Source organism: Cavia porcellus, unplaced genomic scaffold, assembly GCF_034190915.1.
Source record: "Cavia porcellus strain 051 isolate PalLab524CR breed Dunkin Hartley unplaced genomic scaffold, mCavPor4.1 scaffold_20, whole genome shotgun sequence".
Classification (NCBI taxonomy): Eukaryota; Metazoa; Chordata; class Mammalia; order Rodentia; family Caviidae; genus Cavia; species Cavia porcellus.
In genome coordinates, this window is record NW_026947503.1 from 47585752 (window position 1) to 47598048 (window position 12297).

The 12297-nt window shown below is 34.5% G+C and overlaps 1 long non-coding RNA gene across 1 annotated transcript; it reads left to right on the forward strand.

The window, feature by feature from the left end:
• The first annotated feature begins 2482 nt into the window (after window positions 1-2482).
• On the forward strand, window positions 2483-9507 carry LOC134471795 (uncharacterized). The gene is made up of 2 exons (XR_010041453.1): window positions 2483-2843; window positions 7190-9507. It is a non-coding gene; the product is annotated as an uncharacterized LOC134471795 (long non-coding RNA).
• The last annotated feature ends 2790 nt before the right edge of the window (window positions 9508-12297 follow it).

Sequence of the window (12297 nt, forward strand, 5' to 3'; positions counted from 1 at the left end):
AACATATAATATGTGAAAAGAGAGAGGGAAGTTGTTACAAGATCCTCTCTGGGTGCTCTGGGCCAGATGAGAAAATACATAAGAGAATACACAGAAAGAATATACAGCAAATTTGCAGAATAAAGCTTTACACTCATAAAAGATGCTCAAGGACCAGTTATTTAAACTGGGTCTGTAATATCCTATTTTCCCTCCAGACTACATGGTTAGCATCTTTCACTATACTCTGGGGTTGTAACCAGTGTGAATATGTTCATTATTCAGTTGTAGAAGAAAGGGACCATCTCCTGCCTCCTTGTGAAATTAGTCAAAAATAGGTACGGGTTACACAATTGAAGACAGAGAAAGATAACCAATCAATTTCTATATTTGAAATGACGTATTTCAAGATGTTGTTGTGTTGGATGGCATCATTGGCAGTTTTTTTCCCTCTCTTTCTGATTTTGACACTATATAATCTGTATTTTCTTTAGTTTCAAAAACAAGAAAAATTTAATTAGAAGAATGGCATTCTTTACATGTTTGTCATTCTCTTTAATATATGGCTTAGAGGAATGAAGACAGATCCTCATACCTACATTTAATATTTTTTTTGTAATTGGTTGTTATGGTTCTAGTTCATGATAAGTAATTGGAGAGGAGAACAATGCTTTACTAACATTTTTCAGACAGCTGGGGCTATTCTTCACTACTATGCCAAACAATCATTACTAGTTTCTTAGAGAGGATTTGCAAATGTGCTATGCAAAATAATAAGGAATTTCCCCTGATCTCTTGTCCACTTGATTATCTTAAAATGCACTTGTCAGTTTTGCATTTGGAATGGATGATTTATCCAAGCAAGATTATATAACAAGATACACTGGTTGTTGGAATTGTATATCTTGTAAATCTGATTGATGTAGCTTATTATACTGTGTTTTAAAAACTATTACCTCTTTCATCAATTAGTATCACAAAGCTGAAAAGGTTATTATGGTACCTCTAAGTATTCCAAAATCTGAATTTTTGCATGCAAATAAAATTTTATTATTGACAACAAATAGGGTCTTAAAATGAGAAGCTTACTTTTATTCGTGTTCAAAACAGATTTGCTGTATTACCTGATTTGAACATTACACTGTTATATGTATACCAGAAGATATTTGACATCCCATAAATATATGTAACTTTTATGTATGAGTTAAAATCAATAAGTAAAAGTTTTATAAAGCTGTGTGCATATATGTGTATGTAAATAGATAGATAGGTAGATAGATTGATAGATAGATGATAGATAGATGATGTGTGCTAATTTTTCTTAGCACTAGAAATGCTGGTCTACAAAACATGTATTCTGTTCATTGTACTACTCTATCATGAGAGCTTTTCCTCCAGACAGCCAACAAGACCTGCTTCATGTAAACATTCCTTTTTGCCATACATGATGCTAAAAGTAAATGTTCTCAAGCTTTGTGATATAACTAAATTAATTTTAAAAATTCTTTGAGGGCATTTTGGAATGGATCTAGCAATTTTTATGTGAATGAATATCTGTGATTCTTGACATTCTGTTGTCACTTCCTTGAGTCATGGGAAGGTGCGTACATCCCCACCACTGTTTTTGTACCTTTTAGACAAATAAAAATGTTGGACAGTAAAAAGGATATTTTAAAAAGGAAAAGATTTTGACATGAAATACCTGAAAGGAGATTTTTTTTAAAAAAGAGAATATTGAAAATATATTTGAAACTCTTATCTTCTCCAATCTAAAATTTATTTTCCACTCTCTTTCCTAGAGATGATTACTATCTTTCAATGAGTATGATTTCTTACTATCATGTGTTTATACTCTTGGTATACAGAAACATATTGATCCATAACTTGTAGTATTTCAAGGGATCCCTAACATTACCCAAATTAATTTTTGTATCATATTACGCTCTATTATGTTTATATATTATTATATACCTTACATTCCCCCTTCCACAGTATGTCTGTGTATTTATTCACCAGATATATGTAGACACACTTTTATTTAAAAAGTTGCAAAATATCCCACTTTATAAATATTTCAATCTTCAAGTATGGGTGAATAAACATGTATAATATTTATCTACTTTCCTTCAGTTATCAAGATGTTCTTGTGTAGTTTCTAAGTTTTGGAAATTACAAACGATCAGTTTAATCTGTATTATTGATAATATAATTCTAACTATTTATAAGTTGGTTATATTATGGAATAAGCTTTTCAGGATTTACTCAGGAAACAAGTGAGTATAATTATTTGGAATACTACCTCTATGAGAAAATACATTTCAGCTTTTAAAGAAAATGAGATCAAAGGACTATGTTTTGGAATATAATATGCTTTCAACTTAAGAGTTAGTTGTCTTTTTAATCTCTTACTCCAGACTAATAACATAATCGTAGGAAATAACTTGAGATACAGCATTAATATGTAGCACATTCATTTCTATAGTATTCTGCTTGGCAAAGTAAACAGAGAAATTCACTTCCTAGTATGTAAGAAAATTTAAAACAGGAAGATAGAAATGATGTTTCACTAAAGCCTACAATCATTGTTCCAATTTCTAAGTACTAAAGGTAAACAAAATATGTTGGAAAATGGAGATTTATTATCATGATTTAAAGGAAACAAATTACACTCCCAAATATTCTGAGTAAATTTTTGTTTTTTAAAGCTGCCTAGTAACGAATTTCTACTTGTTTACAGATTGAGAAGAACACCTATTTCCACATGACCAGAGTAACTTGTCATCTTTTATCTTTTTTCTGCATTTATATGAACCTGTGTGAACCTACAATTTATATTTCCTTTTGACCCCAAAGAAGACAGATAAGTATGCAATTTTGTATTTACAGACTGAGAAAACTCAACCATTTCTAATGGCTGATTTCACTCAGTCACAAGTGTACTATCATACCTTGTCAGGAAATATCTACATGGAATTTCCAGTATGCGGGGGTGACTTTAACTACCGCATTGGGTATGATCTAATAAAAACAAAACAAAACAAAACAAAACAAAACAAACTTAGTCCCTTCTTGTTAACAAAACGTTCTTGTTAAACTTTCTCATATACTAGAGGGAAAAGAATTTTCATACTCATTTTTCCACAACAGAGAGCTTATAAATTATTAGTTCTGTGTTTTATTTCTCATAAAAGATATGTCCTGCCTGTGGGGCCTTGCAGGAGGCAATTAAGTTTATCAGTTCTTCTGATACACAATTCAGAAACTCATAACACTCAAATAAGAGCAATTAGCTATAGTAATTTTCAAAAAATCTAATAAATAATCTTAGTTTTAAAATAAATAATCAAAAAGTTTAACAACTTTACAAAGCTGTTGGTGGTTGTACTTTCAAGATCCATTTAAAGGGAAAAGATTAAAGCCTAATATCTTTAAAAATAAGAAACCTTTACAAGTAATTGTAAAGTTTTGAGTCACTGGCAGCTTTAATAAAAAAGTTTTATGAGGCAGAGCCAGTTGTGGTGGTGCAGTCCAGTAATCCCAGCACTCTAAGAGATGTTGGCAGGAGAATTGCCAAAGTTGGAACCCAGCCTGGGCAACTAAGTGACTTAGGAAGATCTTGTCTCTAAATGAAAATGGAGGATTCTGGGATGGAGTTCAATGTTGCTATGTTAATAATATTAAACTCTGTTGTAACAGTGCTATTAAAATTGCGTAGACATTCTAAGATTGTGCCCTCTCATAAGCAAAAGCCAAGCTGGGAGGGAGCATATATAAACAGAGGAGTTACTTACATTTAGATGTCATCCAGGTCATCTAAATCTTCCTTCTTAAGGGCTAGAAATATTTTTAAAATGTCAAAACTACATAAAACAAGGTGTGTACATGATGAAATGTAAATCATGCGTTTTCTGTGATAATATTAAAATCAGAAATGTTCCTTAAGATCAGGACATAAAAACACAAAAGAAATTTGACTGACTTTTCCTGGGATGAACCACTCTCTGCCACAATCAAGCAATAAGTATATATCCTTCACTCCCATTTCAATCATAGCATGATTTAGGTCTTTGTATTTTTTAATTTATTTCAGGATTTTTATCAATGAATTGATTTATCTACCATAACTGAAATGACAAAAATCTATGTGTGGCAATTTTTTGCTCTGACACAATTAGTATCTCCTGTTAGCTAGCTATTTTTGTCTACTTCTCTCTCATAAGAGTTGATAGAAGATAATGCTTCATAATATAAGCTCTGGAGTTTGTAGTTTGGACCTGAGTTTCCATTTGATAGATGTATAACACTGCACAAATTATTTTATTCTGTGTTTCATTTTTCTCATCTTCCACATGGGAATTATGGTAGTATTTACTACATTTTCCTCTTCCAATTAGTTATTTTAATAGTATATGCAAAATAGCAAAGTGTCAGATGGTAAACACTATAAAAGGGTTTGATATTATTTATGTGTCCAGATATGGTCATATCTTTCGTTTCTAAAAAGATTAGCTACTTTTAGGAGAAAACAGGCAGTGCTAGAAAACAGAATGACGATAAATAATGTAAGTAAGGTAAAGGATCTACATTTGTAAAGAAAATAGATACGTGGTTCAAGATAGAGAGCAGATAACGTTGAGTAATTCACACCAGCTAAGATAGAGGCCTAGTTTAGTAGTCCACCTCTGTGTTCATCACAAGGGTAACAAAACTGCCTGGATTTGGATGTCTCACTTGCAAGACCTGGGCCTTTTGTAGGAACAGAGTTGCAATCAGGTATAATACAGTATTCTATGTCCAGCCTAATTTCTGGTCCTCTTCTTCATGAATTTTACTGAGTAGCACCATGTGGGAGAAATATTTTTGTTTTCTAAGACTGCACTGATTTCATTGATTCAATACTCAGATTTGGTATTTGAGGGTTCCAATATGCATTATATCTTTTTGTCCATAATAAAAATTCACATTTTCCATATAAGTTCTAGAAAAACTAAAACAAACAAACTAACAAACAAACAAAAACCCCAATTTTGTCTTCACATATGCCTGATTATTTTTCTTCTTGTATTATTGATTTGTAATTAGATAACAAATAGGTGGGATGAATTGAGTAAGCCCCTTGGGTTTTAAGTATAATATCTATTTTTTCACAAAAACCTTAAAACAATAGGAAATATAATTTATGGTTTTTAAAACAATTGATAACAATAACAAATAATAATTAGTAGTTCCTAGAATGAGGCTCTAAAACTTTGCTGTATTTAAGAATAACAGAAAAAAAAACCCCACCATTTATAAAGCCAAAGGATTCTTAAGGGAGAGGCAAATGCTATTACATATAAACATAAAAATGGAAATATGAATCCAACACCTACTTGAAACAATTTTCTACCTTAATGAAAAGCACTCCTTAGGCATATGTATGAATACTTTGTCTGCCTTGTAGATCCAAAATATAAATTATAGAATTATACTGGGGCTTTCCACTAGAAAGACTATTCTAGATTTTCAGGCACTAGGAAGACTAGATTTAATTTTGCTTTAGGAAATCAGGAATCGTTTCTTCCGATATATACTGAGAGCAGATAAGGTTGAGTAATTAACACCAGCTAAGAATAGGATGGTAACAGATAGGGGAAAACTTGTGTATGAACCCAAGATGTTTCAAGGTGAAAAAAAAATTTTAAATAGCCACATTTTATTTATAGAAGCCTAAAAACAATTCAGTTTACCATCATGATTATTTACATCATTGCTTCTTTACTTTTAGTTTTTTCTAACCTTTAATGGTAAGTAGAACTTGGTGTTTATTAAGCATATTGCCTCTGTGAAGACTTTATATTTATGAGAAATAAAACCCAAAAAAGGGAATGATATATCATATTCTTTTCCATCTAAATTATCCACATTTTCAAGGGTTGAACTCATTAGTACTTCCCGTGTGTAAGACATTGATCGAAACACTTTGATTCATTTAAGTCTCACAGTAATCCTTGTAAATAGTTACTAATATCATCCTTATTTGACAAATGAAGAGGAAATTTGGATGACATAGTCAAAGATGTGGCACAAAGCTTATTCCTCATTTGCAAAACCTCATTTGCCAATCAAGAATTATATATAACAACTGTTTTTCAAATATGGACACAAAATAAAGATATCCAAGTGTCTTAGTTACTTTTCTCTTGTTGCTGAGGCAAAATACCTGACACTCAAGGTTAAAGGAGGTGAGGTTTATTTAGATCACAGTTTGTAGAGGTTTTATTCCATAATCAAATGGTTCTCAGGTAAGGTGGTGTGACAGAAGGGTAACAGTTCATGCTGGCAGAAGATATCAAAAGCAACAAGAAGGGAGGGGAGGCCAAGTCTCTTTCTGTCCCTTATACTACCTGCCCTAGGGCAGGTGTAGCACTTACACTCTTTTTTTTTTTTTTAATTTTTTTTTTGTCTTTTTCATTTTTATCGGTACCAGGGATCGAACTCACGACTGCCTGCTTGCAAGTCAGGTGCTTATGCCGCTGAGCTAAATCCCCAGCCCCGCACTTACACTCTTAACCCCAGCTTTAGACCATGAATCAATAACAAATGCTAGATTCAGCTACCTTCAAAAAGCCTGTCCCCCTGACAACATGAGGCTTTAGGGGACATCTAGACACAAATCATAACACCAAGATAAGCAACAGCCAAGAAATTTTTTTGTTAGCAAACTTGCCTTACAAGAAAAAATAGTTCTTTAGGGTCAAATGCAACTGACTCCAGACAGTAATTTGAACACACTCAAAAGCGTCACTTTAACTACTACACAATATTCAACTTTAGAAAGTAACCATAAACGTGAAAGAGAAGAGATTTTCATAAATTTCAATATCCTTCTGAAGAAGCTAGTTGAGTGACTTTTCTACATGTACTGCACTTTTTAGCAAGTATATCCAATGGAAACAGTCTCATGAGGGTTTTCTTTAACATTTCACAGATACCCAAAGATAAATTCAGACTACAGCATTTGGGATCTTTGATGTGTCCTCCACAGTTCTTTGTTTTTCATCCAGTACAATTCAATGTCCTTGGGCTGCACTGATTTTCAAGTCCCTGCTGTGTGGTAGTCAAAGTTCGCCATTCTCTGCTACATACTCGTGGTATGCCCCACGTGCTTATGTCTTTAGGTTGTTGTTCACAGACTGCTTAGCTATTTTCTTTGTTTCCTCTTTTTCAGATTCCTCCTGTCTTCAGGGACCACTTCATGTTTCATGCTCTCAGTGGAATTTGTCTTCTACTCATCACCCAGAAAGATCTACTATTTAACTTTTTATCCATGGGAGTTATCCCTATGACTTTCATTACTTTCTATTTTGAATTATTTAAAGAATTTTATATCAGCAGCTATAATACATGGGACTCTGAGGGGCCTAATATGTAACAACTATCTCGGTTCTATCGGAGTTCTGAATCATATAAGAAATGAACCTGACAAATGGGAATCAAATACCCCTTGAATCACTGTCAAGCCCCAAATATAGTTTCTGGCACTAATTGCCCACTTTGTCACCAACAGTGGCACCCAGCAAAATGTATAGTACAAGAAAGCACTGTTTAGAGCTTCCTGTAGGCAGCTGACTGTGAAGTGGAAGGAGATGACAAGATCTGAGCTTTGAGTACCTGGTTTCTCCTGCTTACTTTTGGCAATCTTTTTCAATTATGTAGTAAAGACTAGGAAATGAGGTAAGGGAGGAAGGGGTTTAGTTACAGCCTCTTTTCATGAAAATCAAAACATTCTTCACTAATACAGCTCAGCTTTTTGGCCTTTTAATCCATTGGGACTAATTATTAAGTCCTAGTCACCCAAAGGTGTGTCTCCTTTGGAAAGGTGATTAGTGCCCTACTAGGGATTCCTATTCCCATTTTCCCTGAGGCAGATTCTGAAAAATCACACCCTTGCAAATTTTACAGGAGTGCTCTTTCAGGTGAGTATGTTGTAACAGAAGACTCAGGAACATGTCTGGACAGTTATTTATTTATTTATTTTATTTAAAGAGAGAAGAAAAAAAAAGAAAGGACATTAAAAAATGTAGTAAAAGGGTACAAATGATACAGTATTTCAAGAAAAAAATATATACAGTACAAAATCACCAGTTAATAGGTTACATATTATCTTCCCAGAAACAGTTGTCCATATCACTAAATTAAAGCATATAAAGTGGACATTCATACAATGAAATTGGAGATGGACAGTTATTTTTGAAGATTCCAAGATCATCTGAATTCTAGCCTGAAATTTAACTCCCTATTCTATGCCCATCTCGCATGATGCCAGGTACCGTGCTCCTCAAGATAGCCAGCCTCTTCACTTGTGTGAGGAGGGCTGAATGTCACTAGAATGGCCACAGTTCCTTCCGGGCTCTGATGCACCTTGAGGTTGAAGGGTTAGAAGTCATGCATAACGATCACAGCACTGACTTTCATGACATCCTGAAATGAATGGCACAGTCACTCTGTGTATTTAAGTAATCGTAGGCAAATTTACTTTGCTATATCCCATTAAAGACTGTTGGCAAAACAGAGGAGCAGGAATACCTAAAAACTCAAAGTAAGACCAGAAAAACCTCCAGGCGTGATTCTCCAGATCCAAGGCAGTTTAAGCTAGTTGTCTGGTATCCCTGACCTGCAAACAGTAGGTGGAACCCTCTTTCTTGAGAGATTCATCATACCTGGGCAACCAAGAGTCATCTATGTGTAGGAACCTTCTACCAAAGGAAAACATGGATGGCATCTTGAAATTTAAAAAAAAAACTGCCTTGTTGTCATCACAGACAGGGCCATCTTCATTTATCTTTGGAAGAATATTTTCAAATTCACTACATTTAGAATCCTTTCACTTCCTCTGAACCCTAGGAATCTGTTCTAAGAAGACTTCTCCTCCCTGCCATTCCAAGCAGGATTTTTGGTCATGAACATCTGCCGTGTGCTCTTCAAACCTTCTGGTGTTTCAGGCCTTATTTGAAATACCAAGAGCAGTGGAGTTTATTTAATTAGGCAAATGAGGGATAATAGGGACTTGGATCCAGGTGGCTGTGTTGGAAAGAGTCTAAAGGCATTCTGATGATAGAGTAGCCGTAATTTGATGACAGATTTGATGTATGGTGGGGGAAAGAAAATAAAAGTCAAAAAAATTTGTGTTTTTGGCCCAGGTTACCAGAAAAAGTAAAATTGCCACCTACAAAATGAAGTATCACCTGAGAACTTCCCAGGATTTATAAATGTTTCTGGTTTTATTATTCAGAGGCTTTGCAAGCACTTGATACATCTGTTTCAATATTCATACCATAGTTTCTCTACCTGGAACTACGTCAAGACAAATCTTGGTAGCATCTAGCTATCAACTCACTCTAGAGTAGTAAGCTATTAACTGTTTGTGTACCCTAGACTCTGGGGATATCTAGTGCATCTTTGGTACCATTTTGTTAAAAAACTTTTTAAATGCATAAAATAAAGCACATATATATTATAAAACCAATAAAATTAAAAATTAACAGATATTTAAATTTATGATGATTATATACATGTTTCTTTATTAGTGCATTAAATAAATAGACCTAACATTGAATATATCTAATTCCTAAGTATCAATGACTATGGTGATGTTTTATGATATTGTAAATAGGTAATTGTGATATGAAAATACTATGATATATTTATTGAAATATATATATTTATGATATATTTTGTGAAAATACAGTGATATATTTTATGACAAAGTCATAACTTCTATACATATCACAGTAGCTTGTTACCTATAGTCATAATTGAGGAAAATGCTAAATTCTGTTTGCCTACATGAAATGAAAATACAGTGTATTAAAAAAAAGAAAATACAGTATATTTTCATTGTCATCCATGTTTATGGACTGGCTTTGAAGATAAAGGAGCTGATCTGAACATATGTTTTATAATGAAACACTGTAGAACTTTGGGATGAGGAAGATAAAAAGATTTTTCCTTAACATCTAATATATGTAAGGCACTTTTCTAAATCAAAAGGGATGATCATAAACTATGATGTGTTTTGAAATAAAAAATATTTATTATAGTAGAGGACACATTGCCATTAATCCTCCACAAGTACTTAGTTGTCCTACCTTTGAACTTATTTGTCCCATTCTTCTTGACTCTTCAGGAGCAGCCCTGGAAGTCCTTTTCTTGTGAGTGGTTTTACAAGATGTGATTAAAAATATATAGTGAATGCTGCCTGTTGATGCCATCCAATGGACAGGCAGGCTTATGAAAACATTATAGTGCATCTTTATCCATCTTATTCACTGAATCTGATATCATGTGGCTTCTGACTCTTCCTCTAAGTCAAAATGACTATGAAAGGTGTCTTAGTTACCTTTCTCATTGCTGACACCAAATACTCAACACCCACAAGTTAAGAGAGGAAAGCTTTATTTTGTTCACAGTTTGTGGATATTTCAGTCTACTGTGTGCTGACTCCAGTGCAGGGTGGTTTTGCAGAAGAGAGCAGTTCATGGTGGACAGAAGACAACAACATCAACAAGCAACATTAACAAGGTCTTTCTTCTATCTAGGCTGCTAGGATTAGGGCAGTACCGAACCAATCTGTGAACGGATCACACAACCTTAATCTTAGGATTACACACTCTAGATTAGCCACCTCTGAAAATTCCTCTTCTCTGGTGTCATGATTGCATGAGGCTTTCAGAGATACAAACCATAACAAAAGGACAGGTAAAGTTTTGAAACAATTCAGGGCACTGAGGCAGCTTTGATATTACAACTAAAGGCATTGATCAAAGTGCACTTCCAGACATGATTCAGAAAGTGACAAGAATGATGGAATGTCTTCAAAGCAAGAGGAAGTATTTTGAGGGGAATTAATGCAAAATGTCTTGCCGCATAATAAATTACAAAATTAAACATTCACTGTATTTTGTGATCATACCTGCTATGGTTTGTATCTACGTGTCCTTCCAAAGTCTCATGTGTTCATGAGGGATGGACTTTTAAAAACTGACGGAATCTAGAGTTTGTGATTGCTTCACTGTCTAGTGGTGGGATTGGTGGTGTGAGTACTGCACCCACACTGGAGCAGATAATCTAAATACAATATAAGGAAGGGGAGGAGGCTTGCTCCTCCCTTTTGCCCCTTTGGCTTTGCTGCTTTGCCTGTTTTCCACTACCATGAACTGTTACTCTGTGCCATGCCATCCTGCCTTGGAGTCAACTGATTATGAACTGAAACTTCTACAGACTGTGAGCGAAATAAACCTTTACTTTCCTAATTTTGGAAGTTGAATATTTTGTCCCACAAATGAGAAAAACATAACTAAGATAACACCCACACATCATCTCATTTAATTATGAAAGATACGTTGCACGTTAGATATTCTTGACTAGAAATTTAAGACATTGAAAGTAATTTGCTCGTTTCCGTTACAGTGAGTGTCCTACTTTGGACATGCATCTAGGCCTGCCCCTTTCTAAAGTGCAATCTAAGAATCACTGACCTCAAATCTGGGTAGACATCTTGACTACTATCCAAATCCACAACTTTCTCATGTCAAGCTTCAGGTTAATATCATTTTGGTATCCTCCTTTATCCTTTCAGCAGTTCACATGTAGCATTAAGCCTCTTGCATTTTGAATCATAATTATTTGTCTTAGTTACTTTTTGCTGGTCGCTGAGACAAAATACTTGAGTTGGGAAAGGAAAGGTTTATTTCTTACAGTTTTTGGAGGTTTCAGTTCATTCTCAGTTGGCTCCAAGCAGGGTGGCATGGCAGGGCTGCAGTTCATGGCAGCTGTAAACAGCAAGGCTGATTGCTGGCAAGAGAGCAAGACACGCCTTCTTCCTGCCATTACATCATATCCAGGTTCCAGCTCTATGTGGGTGTAGCACTGACACCATCAATCCAAGCACTATACAATGAACCAATCGCAGATACATAATGTAAACACATGAGGCCTAAGGGCCACCAACATAAATGATGACATTCCACCCATGGACCCCAGGACTCATGTACATCCTTTATATTAAAAGACATTTAGTTCGTCTCCAAGAGTTGCCAAAATCCTAACAGTTTCAGCATTGCTGAATAGTCCAAGTCCCAAGTCTCCTCCAAGATCTATGGCAAACTCTTAACTGTAACCCCCTGTACAAATGAAACAAGTTTAAACATTTCTGAAATGCAAAATAACAAAATAAACATTACCATTCCAAAAGTTACAAAGAGAGAAACGTAAAGCATTGGAAACAAAGCAAGTCCAACATCCAGCAGGGCAAACATTTAAGCCCTAGAGTTTCAT